This window comes from Tiliqua scincoides, chromosome 3, assembly GCF_035046505.1.
Source record: "Tiliqua scincoides isolate rTilSci1 chromosome 3, rTilSci1.hap2, whole genome shotgun sequence".
NCBI lineage: Eukaryota > Metazoa > Chordata > Lepidosauria > Squamata > Scincidae > Tiliqua > Tiliqua scincoides.
The window spans coordinates 24,791,363-24,803,659 of record NC_089823.1 but is presented as its reverse complement, the minus strand read 5'-3'; positions in this window follow the sequence as shown (position 1 = coordinate 24,803,659).

Sequence of the window (12,297 nt, the reverse complement as noted above, 5' to 3'; positions counted from 1 at the left end):
TGCAACTATTCAGCGCATTGGACCTAGTTTGCCCAAAGTAGTTAAGGGCCAGTGCTTCTGTTCCTCATATGTTTTCATGAAGCAGAGGAGTTATGTAGCCATATACATATAAAAGACAGAATTTTAGCTACATTGATAAATCTAAAAGTAAGTCCTGCACTTCAGGTGGAAAATGTTTATGTACTGACTGTGATAGACATTGAGTTATGAGTTGACTGCCAACATATTGCTGCATGCCTTTGCTTTCAGTCAGACAGATCCTTGACTGGCTGTACTGGTTGTAAGAACAGTGGTTGCAAAGGCAGCTCCTAAGGGCCTCAGTGATTTGTCCTCAGTAAGGACTTTTTCCTTACCTCTTCATAGCCACAGTAATCCAACATGCCTCCTTTCCCTTTATCCTGCCTGAATGTTAAATTAGTCCTTAAATGTGTAAAGCTTCCAGTTTAATAGTTGTGCTGGGCCTCATTGTTGCATTGTTGCACTGAGAAGAATTTACCCTGACACATCTGTTTCTCTGTAGGAAAGGAAAGCTTGCCTAATAAGTGTCACTCCTTTCTTATGTACAATGATAATAAAAAAAAACCATCCCGCTTTGAAAACTTGTCCAGACTTATTTGGAAGTATTTCCCAAGTGTGAGGTATCTCTAAGGATAAACACTCTTTGATGTTCAGCTTTTTAATCTAAAGGTGAGTTGGTGCACTGCAAAGGAGATTGCAGCTGCTCTTAAAGTGAAGGCTGCTAATTGTCAAGTTATATATAATGTCCTGCTGGGTTTTTGGTTTTTCTTTGTACAAAAAAGCTACATGAGGTTATGTCCTTACAGCTGGACCCGGTGGTATATCTGAAATATGTACACAAACCTAAATAGAAAAGGCAAGTGTCCTTTCTCTTAATAGTTCTAGGTAAGTTGAAAGCTACAACAGTTTTTATACATACCCCCCCCCCAAAAAAAAACCCAGAAAATGGATGGGATGGATTGTCTATTGTTCCAACATATAGTATGATTGTGACCTGAAGATTATCACAAGACTTCAGCTTGGCTACTGTCACTTCACTTTGTTTTCCTGCATTGCATATGGAACAGTTGCTGGAATGCTTTTCTTGATATCTAAAATGGTTGTGGCTCTTAGATGAAGCCAATTACATGTTATAAAGTTCTTTACAGAACATATACGCTTTCAAGCTCTCATCATGAGCAACGTAATACTGGAGATACATAAGCTCTTTTTAAAGTGCTTCTCATGCATGCAGTGAAATGTGAGGGGTAGAGAGTTCATATCCACTCGCCATGCTGTTGCACTTACTAGCCATGCACCTCAGTGGTTATTATGTGCTAAACTATATGGGTGGAGGACCTGGTTCCCAATTATTCTAAATTGAATGGAGGAACCTTTCATGCTTACAGCTTGCCCCCTTTGTACAAGCACATGGACACCAAGAAGTGTGACTGGCATGCCCACTGGTGTTAGGGGTGGTAACAGTGATGATTTCACTCCCCCCCCCTTACGTGTTCATAGAATGCATGGGAGTGTTAAGAGATGTCCTATAATGGTCAATGATTGAAGGTTAGAATGCCTAAGACTTTTCTGTTTAGGGAGAATTTTTTATGATTAGATATTAACTTGACTTATTGGGTGCATTTTCCAGGCACTGCACATGTCTGACTCTGAATTTCAACACCATTTTGGCAAGAATAGTACTCATTCGCTTCTACTTGTTCATAAAGGGTTGGATCCAAAGCTGCTCCTCTGCAGAGATATTGCCTCATGGGTAGAGATGGGAGGAAATGGTGATAACGAAATAAAACTCAGAAAAGTGCTTTTTGCACTTCTCTTTTTTTTGTTAAAACAAAAAACCAAACTCTGAAAAAACCATTTAATTTGGGTTTTATTTATTATGTAACGGGGGAGGATGCATGGGTAATGACTATGGCTGCGTTTGCTGCCACTATGCCACCTATATTGCCTACTAAGTACACTTAAAGTAATTATAATTATAAATGTAAATTTGGAATAAAAGCACATCACTGCTTTCTGCATTTCTAACTTTGGGTCCCCAAAATCTGCCAAAAAAAAACACCCAAAAACACTTTTCTCCAACCTCTATTTACTGGAGAGCATTTTACACCTTGGACTAGAGCACTGCACAAGAATGGTGAAACTGCATCCAAAAATTTTTTCACATGGGCAATGACTTATGAGAGTTCTGCAAACCCAGCCTGTTACTGCACAGTGCAAGCATTTGTGGAAGAGCACAAATGCAGAGGAAGCTGCCTTCTACTGCGTCAGTCCTTCTAGCTCAGTGTTGTCAACACAGCAGCCCTCCAGGGATTTAGACAGGGATGTTGCCTTACCTGGAGATACCTGACATTGAAGTGCCTGGGTGCAAAGCATCTGCTCTACCACTGAGGTATAACTCAAAAAATGCCCTTTTTGTGGTTCTTTCAGTCTCATCTACAGCTAGATGCTATATAAAGCCTACTTGTGAAAAGGGATGAAGACAGCATCCATTTGATCCCTAACCCCAAGAGAAAGTATATCATCTGCACATTAGTACAGTACATACACAAAATTTATGGGTGTGAAACAGTTCTGAGACCATTTGTTTAAAGTGCCATTAAGAACAAATCTTCTTCAACATTGTTTCAACAGTGCCCAGTCAGATGCTTTCCTTGGTGAAAATCACAAGTAAGGCATGAAAGAAATTCCTGCTGCTTTTTCTCAATGTGTTCAGATGTATACTATATTGAAACATGGGAGTTTCATTTAGTTATCATAGCTAATAACCGTTAACAGACTAGTCCTCCATGTCGTGCAGTATTCTGCTGTAATACATGTAGAAACAATGCTGTGAAATAGGCAGCTTTTCTGTGTGTATGCAACTTGGTTAATTATACAAGGCAGTGGTCAGAAAAACACAACACCCCATTGCTGTGATCACTGTGGAACTATCCAGGGTGCTGAAAACCCAATTTTTTTTTTTTTTGCTTTCAAGGACATAGAGGCAAATACATTTGTTTGATGTTTACTTTTGCAAACATGTCTGGAAATTGACACATCAAATCACTCTCATAAGGGCCTTGCACTCCCCCTTCTCCCCTGAGTAATGTAACATGATAAATTGGTGGGGAAACTCCTCCTATAAGGTACTCATAGCTTAGTTCCCTTGAGGTAATACTTTTACAAACAGCAATTAGGGTGAGCACACATTATTTTGAAAGATATTCCTTCATATGGTTGCGTGAATAATTTTGGAGCCCAAGGACCACAGAATACAGCATCTTCATCCTATCCATAACATGGGGATAAAATTGACCTACCTTGCAGGTTTGTTGTCATTATGAATAATATATGTGTGAAGCACTTTGGACATTCATTGGGTTGAAACTAAAGGTGCCCTTCTGTGTTGTAAAAGGTTCTAGTGCTTGTGGAAGGGCTTATGAGACTGAGAAAATAGTCTCCTTGCTTTCATGCAATGAATAGTTTAAAAATGTTGTAAAATGTTTAATTTTTTTAAATTAACATCTGCTTTAAGAGGTTTGAGGATACATGGTTTCATCAAAAGTATGCCCTTTCTGGCCTGTGGGTCTGGCGCCTCTTGTCATCAGTCCTGCAGACAGTCACATTACAGGTCAGGCCCTTTCCAGGAAAGGTCCTCTTGGTGCTCAGGACCAAGTTCACAAGTATAAATGCATGATTTGGATTAAAAGGAAATAAATAGAAAAAAAAATATTGATTATGTAACAAGTAGCAATTAGAGTAACAGTAGCAATTTGAGCAGATCTTGAGCCCTGAAAACTTCACCAGCAGCTATGTTTTTAAAAACACATGGCAAATGATCCAATACCAACATTCTAGGGAGGAAAAAATGGCAACCAGCAAGACCCAGCTGCCAAGAAAACTATCAATGCTTCAAGCACTACTGGTAGGACACAGACAGTTAAAAAACAAAGGCTAGAAAATAACTTCTCCCAATACCACTGGTCCCAATGAACTCTGTGGAACTCTGCTAGCAGGGAAACTCTTACCTCTACTGTAACTTTAAATACAACCCCATATTATTATATGATGTTATCACAGTGTGTGATTTTTGGATACTCACTAGTTCAAACTCTACCCAAGAGTTTAGGAACTGGTGAGATACCACCATACAATGTTCTATGTTCCTAGTAGTATGGTTCATTTCAGTTGTTCAAGCATTATCTTGTCTAAACCTATGCTATAATATATTCCACCTCCATTTCAAAAACTTCAGTGCCTTAATAATGCATTTATACTTATGTATATCTTAAGAGAATATCTATCCATCCCACTATCTAAATTATTTGTGCTCCCCTCTTCAGCTGAAAAGGCTCCCCAAGCCCCTTCCATAACATCAAACAATGGAAGTAATAAAACAATATTTGTCACAACTCAGCAAGAAAATCAGCTCAGAAAATAGGCACATACAAATTTCGCCAACACAGAGGCCACCTTTCTCCCATTACCCAGCTCTGGAAGGACAATCACGGTCATGCAGAAATCCTTGTTTTGAGAACCATAGTGAAAGTTTAACCGTTTTTTTTTGGGGGGGGGGTCCTCCGTTAATTGGATGCCTAGGACCTTGGTCCCATGTACCTCAGCCACCAATCTCTCTCTACATACAGGATCTTGATGAGCACCTTGAAAAATTGCTCAGTATCTTCCTTTGGCAAACCAAAAACCTGAGTATAGACTAGTGGTTGATAAGAACAGAATCTATTGCCATGAATCACTAACCATTTTCATCTTATAATATGTGGGGTTGAGTTTGCTTGAAAATCATGTGGCCAAATTAATTTAAATAGAAGTACACTTGTCTTTCATGAGAGATCTGTGGATCACAGTATGTTTTTTTCATTCCAGTATTGTCCAGCCTACGGTCAGTGAACACGTGAGTGTGGAATGCCGCACCTTCCCTGTTTAAAATTAACTACTGATTGCATTAAAAATAATTTTAAAAAAGAGCAGCCAATATTCCTTGCGGTTTGCCTATACTGACCTCTAGTGTCTTCTAATAGCTTTGAATACATCAGGGTATAAAGAACAAACTGCTTAAGTATTTTAGAACAGTCTGTGTCTCCGTGTTCATTATAAGTAATCAGACTAGAAGGATGGCTTGAAATGCTTGCTTCATTTGGAAACCAAAGTTGTAACCTTGTACAAGTGTGCGCAATCCTGACAGACTGAACAGGATCGCCCCTTGTTTTTGATATTTATTTTCTTGTGAATTTGTTTCATGGCTCAAATGTTGAATCAGGGTACCAATAAACTGCTTAAGTGAATGCAATTTGATATAATTATAATCCAACTCTCTAGTACAGTGTTTCTCAAACTGTGGGTTGGGACCCACTAGGTGGGTTGCGAGCCAATTGCAGGTGGTTCCCATTCATTTCAATTTTTAATTTTTAATATATTAGGCTTTATGCTACCATGGCATGTGACTGCATTGGAGAAACGTTACAGATCTGTACTTTTAACAAGCTACTCTGTGTACGCTTTTAACTATGATAGTAAATGGGACTTACTCCTGGGAAAGTGTGGGAAGGATTGGAGCTTAGGATTGTTAAAAATTTTCCTGCTTGATGATGTCACTTCCGGTCATGACATCACCATAAAAATGGTGGGTCCTGACATATTCTCATTCTAAAAAGTGGGTCCCAGTGCTAAAAGTCTGAGAACCACTGCTCCAGTGGAACAAAATTATTCAGTACAATCAGAGTTAGGAATGCCTGCACAGTATTGTTTTGCCTCTATGACTATGTTTATTAGGATGTTTGTGAGTGTGTAATTTGGTGTAATATTATTTTTCTGGTCACTACTTTGATGACAGTTTTACAGAAAGGCAGGTACATGTAGTAGACATAGGGCCCAATCCTATCCATCTTTCCAGCTCCAGTGTTGCCACAATGCAACCCTGTGGTAGGGGAACACATGTTCCCATACCTTGAGAAAACCCCAGGCACTGCCCCACCACCACAAGATGCAGTGCACACCCCACTGGCATAACTCCACCAGCACTGGAAAATTGGATAGAATTGGGCCCATAGTCAATGTGTAAATATATTCATAAGTTAAATATATACACATAATTCTTCCTCCTTTTTCTTTTTGGTGATCCTTTTCTGCAACTCCCTCACTTAAGCTGGGCTCAACAGCAATGGGTATATAGCAAAACTTACATAGTGCTTTAAACAGTCAGGGAGTAATCATCCCTTTGCTTTGGGAAAGAAAGCCCTGATTCACCCACCCCCTCCCTCTGCCCATCCCCACCATGTTCTACCCTTCCCCACCTCACTCCCAACCCCTGTGTAAACTTATTGGAGGTGGCGGACTCAGCCACTTGCCACTTGCTCATTGGCACTGTTCCAGTTTGCAGTAGCCATAAAGCTGTTTATGCTACCAGAATGCTTGTTCCAGCAGCATAAACAGCCCTTAGGATTAGGCCATAAGTATTTCTGCCTATGTGGAGTTCCTCCAATTTGCTCAAAGTAAAAAATAAAAATGCAAGCCCATCATTTCACCAGCTCAATCTAGATACTTTTTTCTCTTATGCTGTGATCCATGTATAGTTTTCACCATTCAACCATTAATTTAGTATTACCATCATTATTAATAATAATAAAAAATTTTCAGTGTACAAAGTAATTTATCATTGCGATGTATTTTTGTGTTATTATCAGTTATTAGTTTGTTTTGTTCCTATACGGCAGGGGTGCCCAAACCCCGGCCCTGGGGCCACTTGCGTCCCTCAAGGCCTCTATATGCGGCCCTCAGGGAGCCCCTAGTCTCCAATGAGCCTCTGGCCCTCCAGAGATTTGTCGGAGCCCACACTGGCCCGACGCAACTGCTCTCAGCATGAGGGCAACTGTTTGGCCTCTCGATTGAGCTGTGGGTTGAGGGCTCTCTCCACTGCTTGTTGTTTCACGTCTGTGATGCAGCAGCAGCAGCAAAGGAAAGGCCAGCCTTGCTTTGTGCAAGGCCTTTTATAGGCCTTGAGCTATTGCAAGACCTTCATTCATTAATATAAGTTCATCTTTAATATATTCATTTATGTAAATTTATTCAAATTTGAAATGTAAATTAATTCGGCACCTGACATGGTGTCAGAGAGATGATGTGGCCCACCTGCCAAAAAGTTTGGACACCCCTGCTATACGGCAATGTTTTTTTTCCTTTATAAGGCAGGTAATGATAGACCCAAGGTGCTTAATGAAAATTAATAACTGGGAATCTCTCTCTGGTTTTTGGAATATCACATCCTTTAGCTAATAGGAGGGGCTGAGACACAGTTGATGTAATTTGAATTTTTGTCTGAGGGAAAGAAAGAGAAAGCTCTAGAAATTTTAAGTGGTATGCGTCTAGGGAGCTGCATGTATTGTGCAGGAAGGATCCATGGTAATGCTGCCTTATTAGAAGTCTGCTTCCAATATGCTCTGCTTGTACATCTGTAAATGAATATATATTACAAAGAGACCAGTCTCCAGTTCTCTGTCAAGGAAAGTGATGCTCTAAGAGAGACCACTCTTTCCTGGCGCTTCTGACTCCATGAGGAAGTGAGGTGGGCCACCATTTCATAATATTAAACATTTTGTTTTCCATGGGATCTGTTCAGCCCTTCAGTTGATCATTGATTCAATATGAGGAGATTCAGAATGTTTATCTTATAAAAATGCTCAAAGACAATTTCTCTGAGATGATACACACAGTAAACAACTATGAATTGGATAATAACCACATTGTCAGATTCCATCTCCTTCATTCTGGGTTTGTTTATTTTTTTTACAGTTTCTGAACTAGATTCATAGATGGGCCCATACAAAATTAGACTGCTCAAATGGAAATATTTCTTTCTCAATGTCTTGTTGAGCACATAATCCATACCCTGGAGAGTTTTTGGATGAACTTCTGGGATTAATCATGTAATGACTCATTCTTTCCCAAAACGCAGTGCACTTGAGCATGTATATGATGCTAGAAAGGGCATGTCCATGAAGCTTTGTAACAGATTCCAATAGTCTTTGGATAGAACATTTAAAATGTATATTGTAACACTCTAAATTAGCTTCTTAATACTCTGCTTGGGGATTAACCCATTGAGGCCCAAATTCCAACCAACTTTCCAGCACTGGCATAGCTGTGCCAATGGGATGTGTGCTGCATTCTGCAGTTGGGTAGCACTCACAGAGGCCTCGTCAAAGTAAGGGAATGTTTGTTCCCTTACCTAGGAGCTACATTGCCCTTATGTCAGTGCTGGAAAGTGGGTTAGGATTGTGCCCACAGAGGCACATCCCATATGAAATTAAGCCATTGGAACTAATCATAGGCTTTAATGGATCAGGATTTTAAAATTATTGCGAATCATCTTAAATGAACTGGAAGCAAAGTTCTATCCTTTGATAACCCATTTTCCACTTGCAAGTAGGAAGACAGAAAGCTGAATTTCATCCAAGGTCAATGCAGACTGCTAGTGTGGATGCTTGTCTGAGTTCACTCCTGATTAGTACAGTGTATGTAAACATATCCTAATTCGGAATACAAGAGGATATGATTCTGCTTACTCAGAAAAGAATTCTGCTGTTTCAGTTCTGCACAGGGCCAGCTAGGCAGGTGGAGATCAGGGGTCTGAATGCGTGGATGAGACGGTGGTGTAGGGAGGAGGGGTTTAAATTCGTTAGGCACTGGGGAACATTTTGGGACAAGCGGGGCCTGTACAAAAGGGACGGGCTTCACTTGAACCAGAATGGAACCAGACTGCTGGCGCATAACATTAAAAAGGTGGCAGAGCGGCTTTTAAATTGATCCCTGGGGGAAAGCCGACAGAAACCGAGGGGCATCTGGTTCGGGACTCTTCATCCCTATGGCACGAGGACTGGGAGGTTAGGGAATGGTAGCATGATGAAATGTGATAGACAGTTTGGCACAATGAGAGGATGTGGGGACAAAGGAGTTAATAAGCAGCCCATCCTGGGACATTCCATGTACAAATGCTTTTATGCAAATACCTGAAGTCTCCTAGCAAAGATGGGAGAACTGGAAAGTCTAGTGACTAGGGGAAATATTGACATAGTGGGCATAACGGAAACCTGGTGGAATGCAGAGAATCAGTGGGATACCGCAATCCCAGGCTATAAACTCTACAGGAGGGACAGGGAGGGGTGCGTTGGAGGTGGGGTGGCCATTTACATTAAGGAAGGGATAAAATCCAGCAAAGTAGAGATTGAAGGCAGGTCAGACTCCACCATAGAATCTCTGTGGGTTAAATTACCAGGCCTGAGGAGCGATGTAATACTGGGGGCGTACTATCGTCCTCCAGACCAGAAACCGAACCTTGAAATGAGGAAACAGATCAGGGAGGTGACAAGGAGGGAGAGGGTTGTAATCATAAGGGACTTCAATTATCCTTATATGACCTGGGTCAATTTGTGTTCTGGTCACAAAAAGGAGACCAGATTTCTTGACATGTTAAATGACTGTGCCTTAGAGCAGCTAGTCATGGAGCCCACCAGAGGAAAGGTGACTCTGGATTTAATATTGTGTGGTACTCAGAACCTGGTTAGAGATGTCAATGTTACTGAGCCTTTGGCGAACAGTGATCATGCTGTGATCCGTTTCGACATGCATGTCGGGGGAAGAATACTGAGCAAATCTCTCACAAAAACCCTTGACTTCCAACGAGCAGACTTCCCTCAAATGAGGAGGCTGGTTAGAAGGAGGTTGAAAGGGAAGGTGACGTGGTGACGGCATCTGACCTGGATGCCTTTAAAAGGGGATTGGACAAGTTTCTGGAGGAAAAATTCATTATGGGTTACAAGTCATGATGTGTATGCGCAACCTCCTGATTTTAGAAATGGGCTATGTCAGAATGCCAGATGCAAGGGAGGGCACCAGGATGAGGTCTCTTGTTATCAGGTGTGCTCCCTGGGGCATTTGGTGGGCCACTGTGAGATACAGGAAGCTGGACTAGATGGGCCTATGGCCTGATCCAGCGGGGCTGTTCTTATGTTCTTATGCAGCAGTTCTCCATTAAAGCAAACAATTTCTACCTGGAGCCTGTCACTTGGAGTAATATGATCCTAATGCACAAATGCAGATGGCTATGATGAATTCACAGTATAGTGAATACGGTGCAGGAGTGCTGTGGGCCTAGACAGATGCTGCATTATGTAACGAGAATGTTTTGTGGAAGCGATTCAGAAGCAGGTGCCAAATATGCTCCACAAACGGGGCCAGCAAACCTTGACCAGAGTTCAACTGGGAGCCCAGGTCTACCCGCTTGGTTGAGTTAAGGTAGTGCTAATGAGCCCCCCCCCCAAATAGAAACACTGGATCTGCCCTGATTTATTCTATGCAAATTATTGTTGCATTGCCTTACAGATGATGAATGCATCTTTCAAACCCCACCCCACATGTTCTCTTTATGGAATTTGGGTGTATTATGGGTCTTTGATGTTTCCCCATACTTATCCTTTGATTTTGCACACCAGTACATAAACCCGACATAACTGCCCGCCCTGAACAAGGAGGAGGAGGAGGAGGAAGAAGATCAGGCCTGGGTTGCAGGAGGGACTGCAGGGGCTTGGCTCTGGCCCAGGCTGCCCGGCAAATCCGTGCCTTCCCCAGAGTACAGCCGCCGCCGCCGCCGGGTCAGCTGCTGCCCTCCCCAGTGGGGCAGACCCCCGCCCCCTCCCCGCACTGCCTGAGCGTGGCCACCTGCAGAGCAGACTCGCCCCCTCCCCACCTGGCGCCCCCTCCCAGCCCATCGCCCGCCTGCCTGCCTGCCTGCCAGGGCTCTGCTGCCTGCTCCGCAGCGGGGAACGGGAGCCAAGGCTCCGGAGCCGGGGCTTAGCAGTGCCAGGCTGCCGCAATCGCAAAGGAGGCCACGCCGTGCGCGGGCGGGCGGGCGGGCGGCCAGCCAGGGGATGGCGGGGCTGCTGCCACCCTAGCCGGCTTGGAGCTGCCCCTGCGCCCGCAGCAGCAGCATGCCCAACCCCGGGGGCCTCGACAAGGCGCTGAAGATGTCCCTGCAGAGGAAATCCAAGATCCACTCGGCTGCGGGTAAGAGCCCAGCCAAGACCCCCCAGTGCGCCCACCCACCCCCGGCCTCCTGGCCCTTTGCCTTCCTCCGAGCCGATCCACGCGTGATCCTGCCCGGTCCCGTGCAGAGAGAGAGCGCGTGGGCGGCACTGAGGTCAGGCACCCGCGTCCTCCTGCCGGGGTTTCATGGCTTCATTCCTGGTCCCCCCCCCCAAACCAGGGTTTAGAGGCGAAAGGAGCAGTCCTTGGGTGGTTTGGGTCACGCGTGGAAATGGAGCGAGGAAGGAGATGGAGCGCGGGGGTGGGGGGAGAGCGGCACATCTTTCCGACTTGGTCTGCCTCCAGTTTTGCTTTTAGTGCTCTCCAGAGACGTGGATGGGGGGAGGGGGGTTGCTTGTGGCTGGGCCTGATGCTGGATGGCGAGATGGCCGCTGCCCGCGGTGATTTTGCTGCAGAGTGTGCGCCTTGCTCCAAATGCACGCCTTGGAATGCAGAAGCACCAGCCAGTGGCATAGCTAGAGGGGGGCAAAGCGCTAAGTTTTGCAGGGAGCCACACCGTGCGTGCAAGCAGCTCCACTTCCAGGCCACAGCGAGGCCCCCTGCAAAACTTAGCGCTTTTCACCCTAGGTTAGGCTTCCTGCAAAACTTGGTGCATTGCATGCACCCCCTCTAGCTATGCCACTGCCTCCGCATAGACACATGCTCCCAACTCCATGCGTTGGATGAAGTTCTTGCAACCCCCTAGATGACCAAGAGTGCATCCAAAGTGAACAGGCTGGGATTTAGGAGTTACTTGATCTCAGTTTGGGGATCAGTCAGGAGATCCCCAGACTGGGGAGAGTGCTCACCAGGAGCAGTAAGGAGGATTATTTCATATCAAGGAGGTGTGAAGCTGCCATAGGAATCTTTGCCCCCTTTTTCTCTCCCTCTGAAGCCTGTTGCACTCATTCATCAGGGTATGTGTCTGGGAACATGGATGTTATTTGCGTTGTGGAAATGAACTCTAATGCAGCTATCTGAAAATGTACTTTCATAAGAAGCAGGTGAGACAGTTAAAATCAGTGGGGCCTCCTTGCAGTTAATGTCGTGGAGTCAGTGTACTCAGTTATGCTGTGCATTCTGCATTCATGCCTCTTCCAACCCAGCTCTCCCACTAGCTATCCATAGAAGGATCTACCTTATACAGAGTTATACGGAGTCAGCCTGAGTTAGCCTGTCTAGTCTGTATGGTCTGTTCTGCTA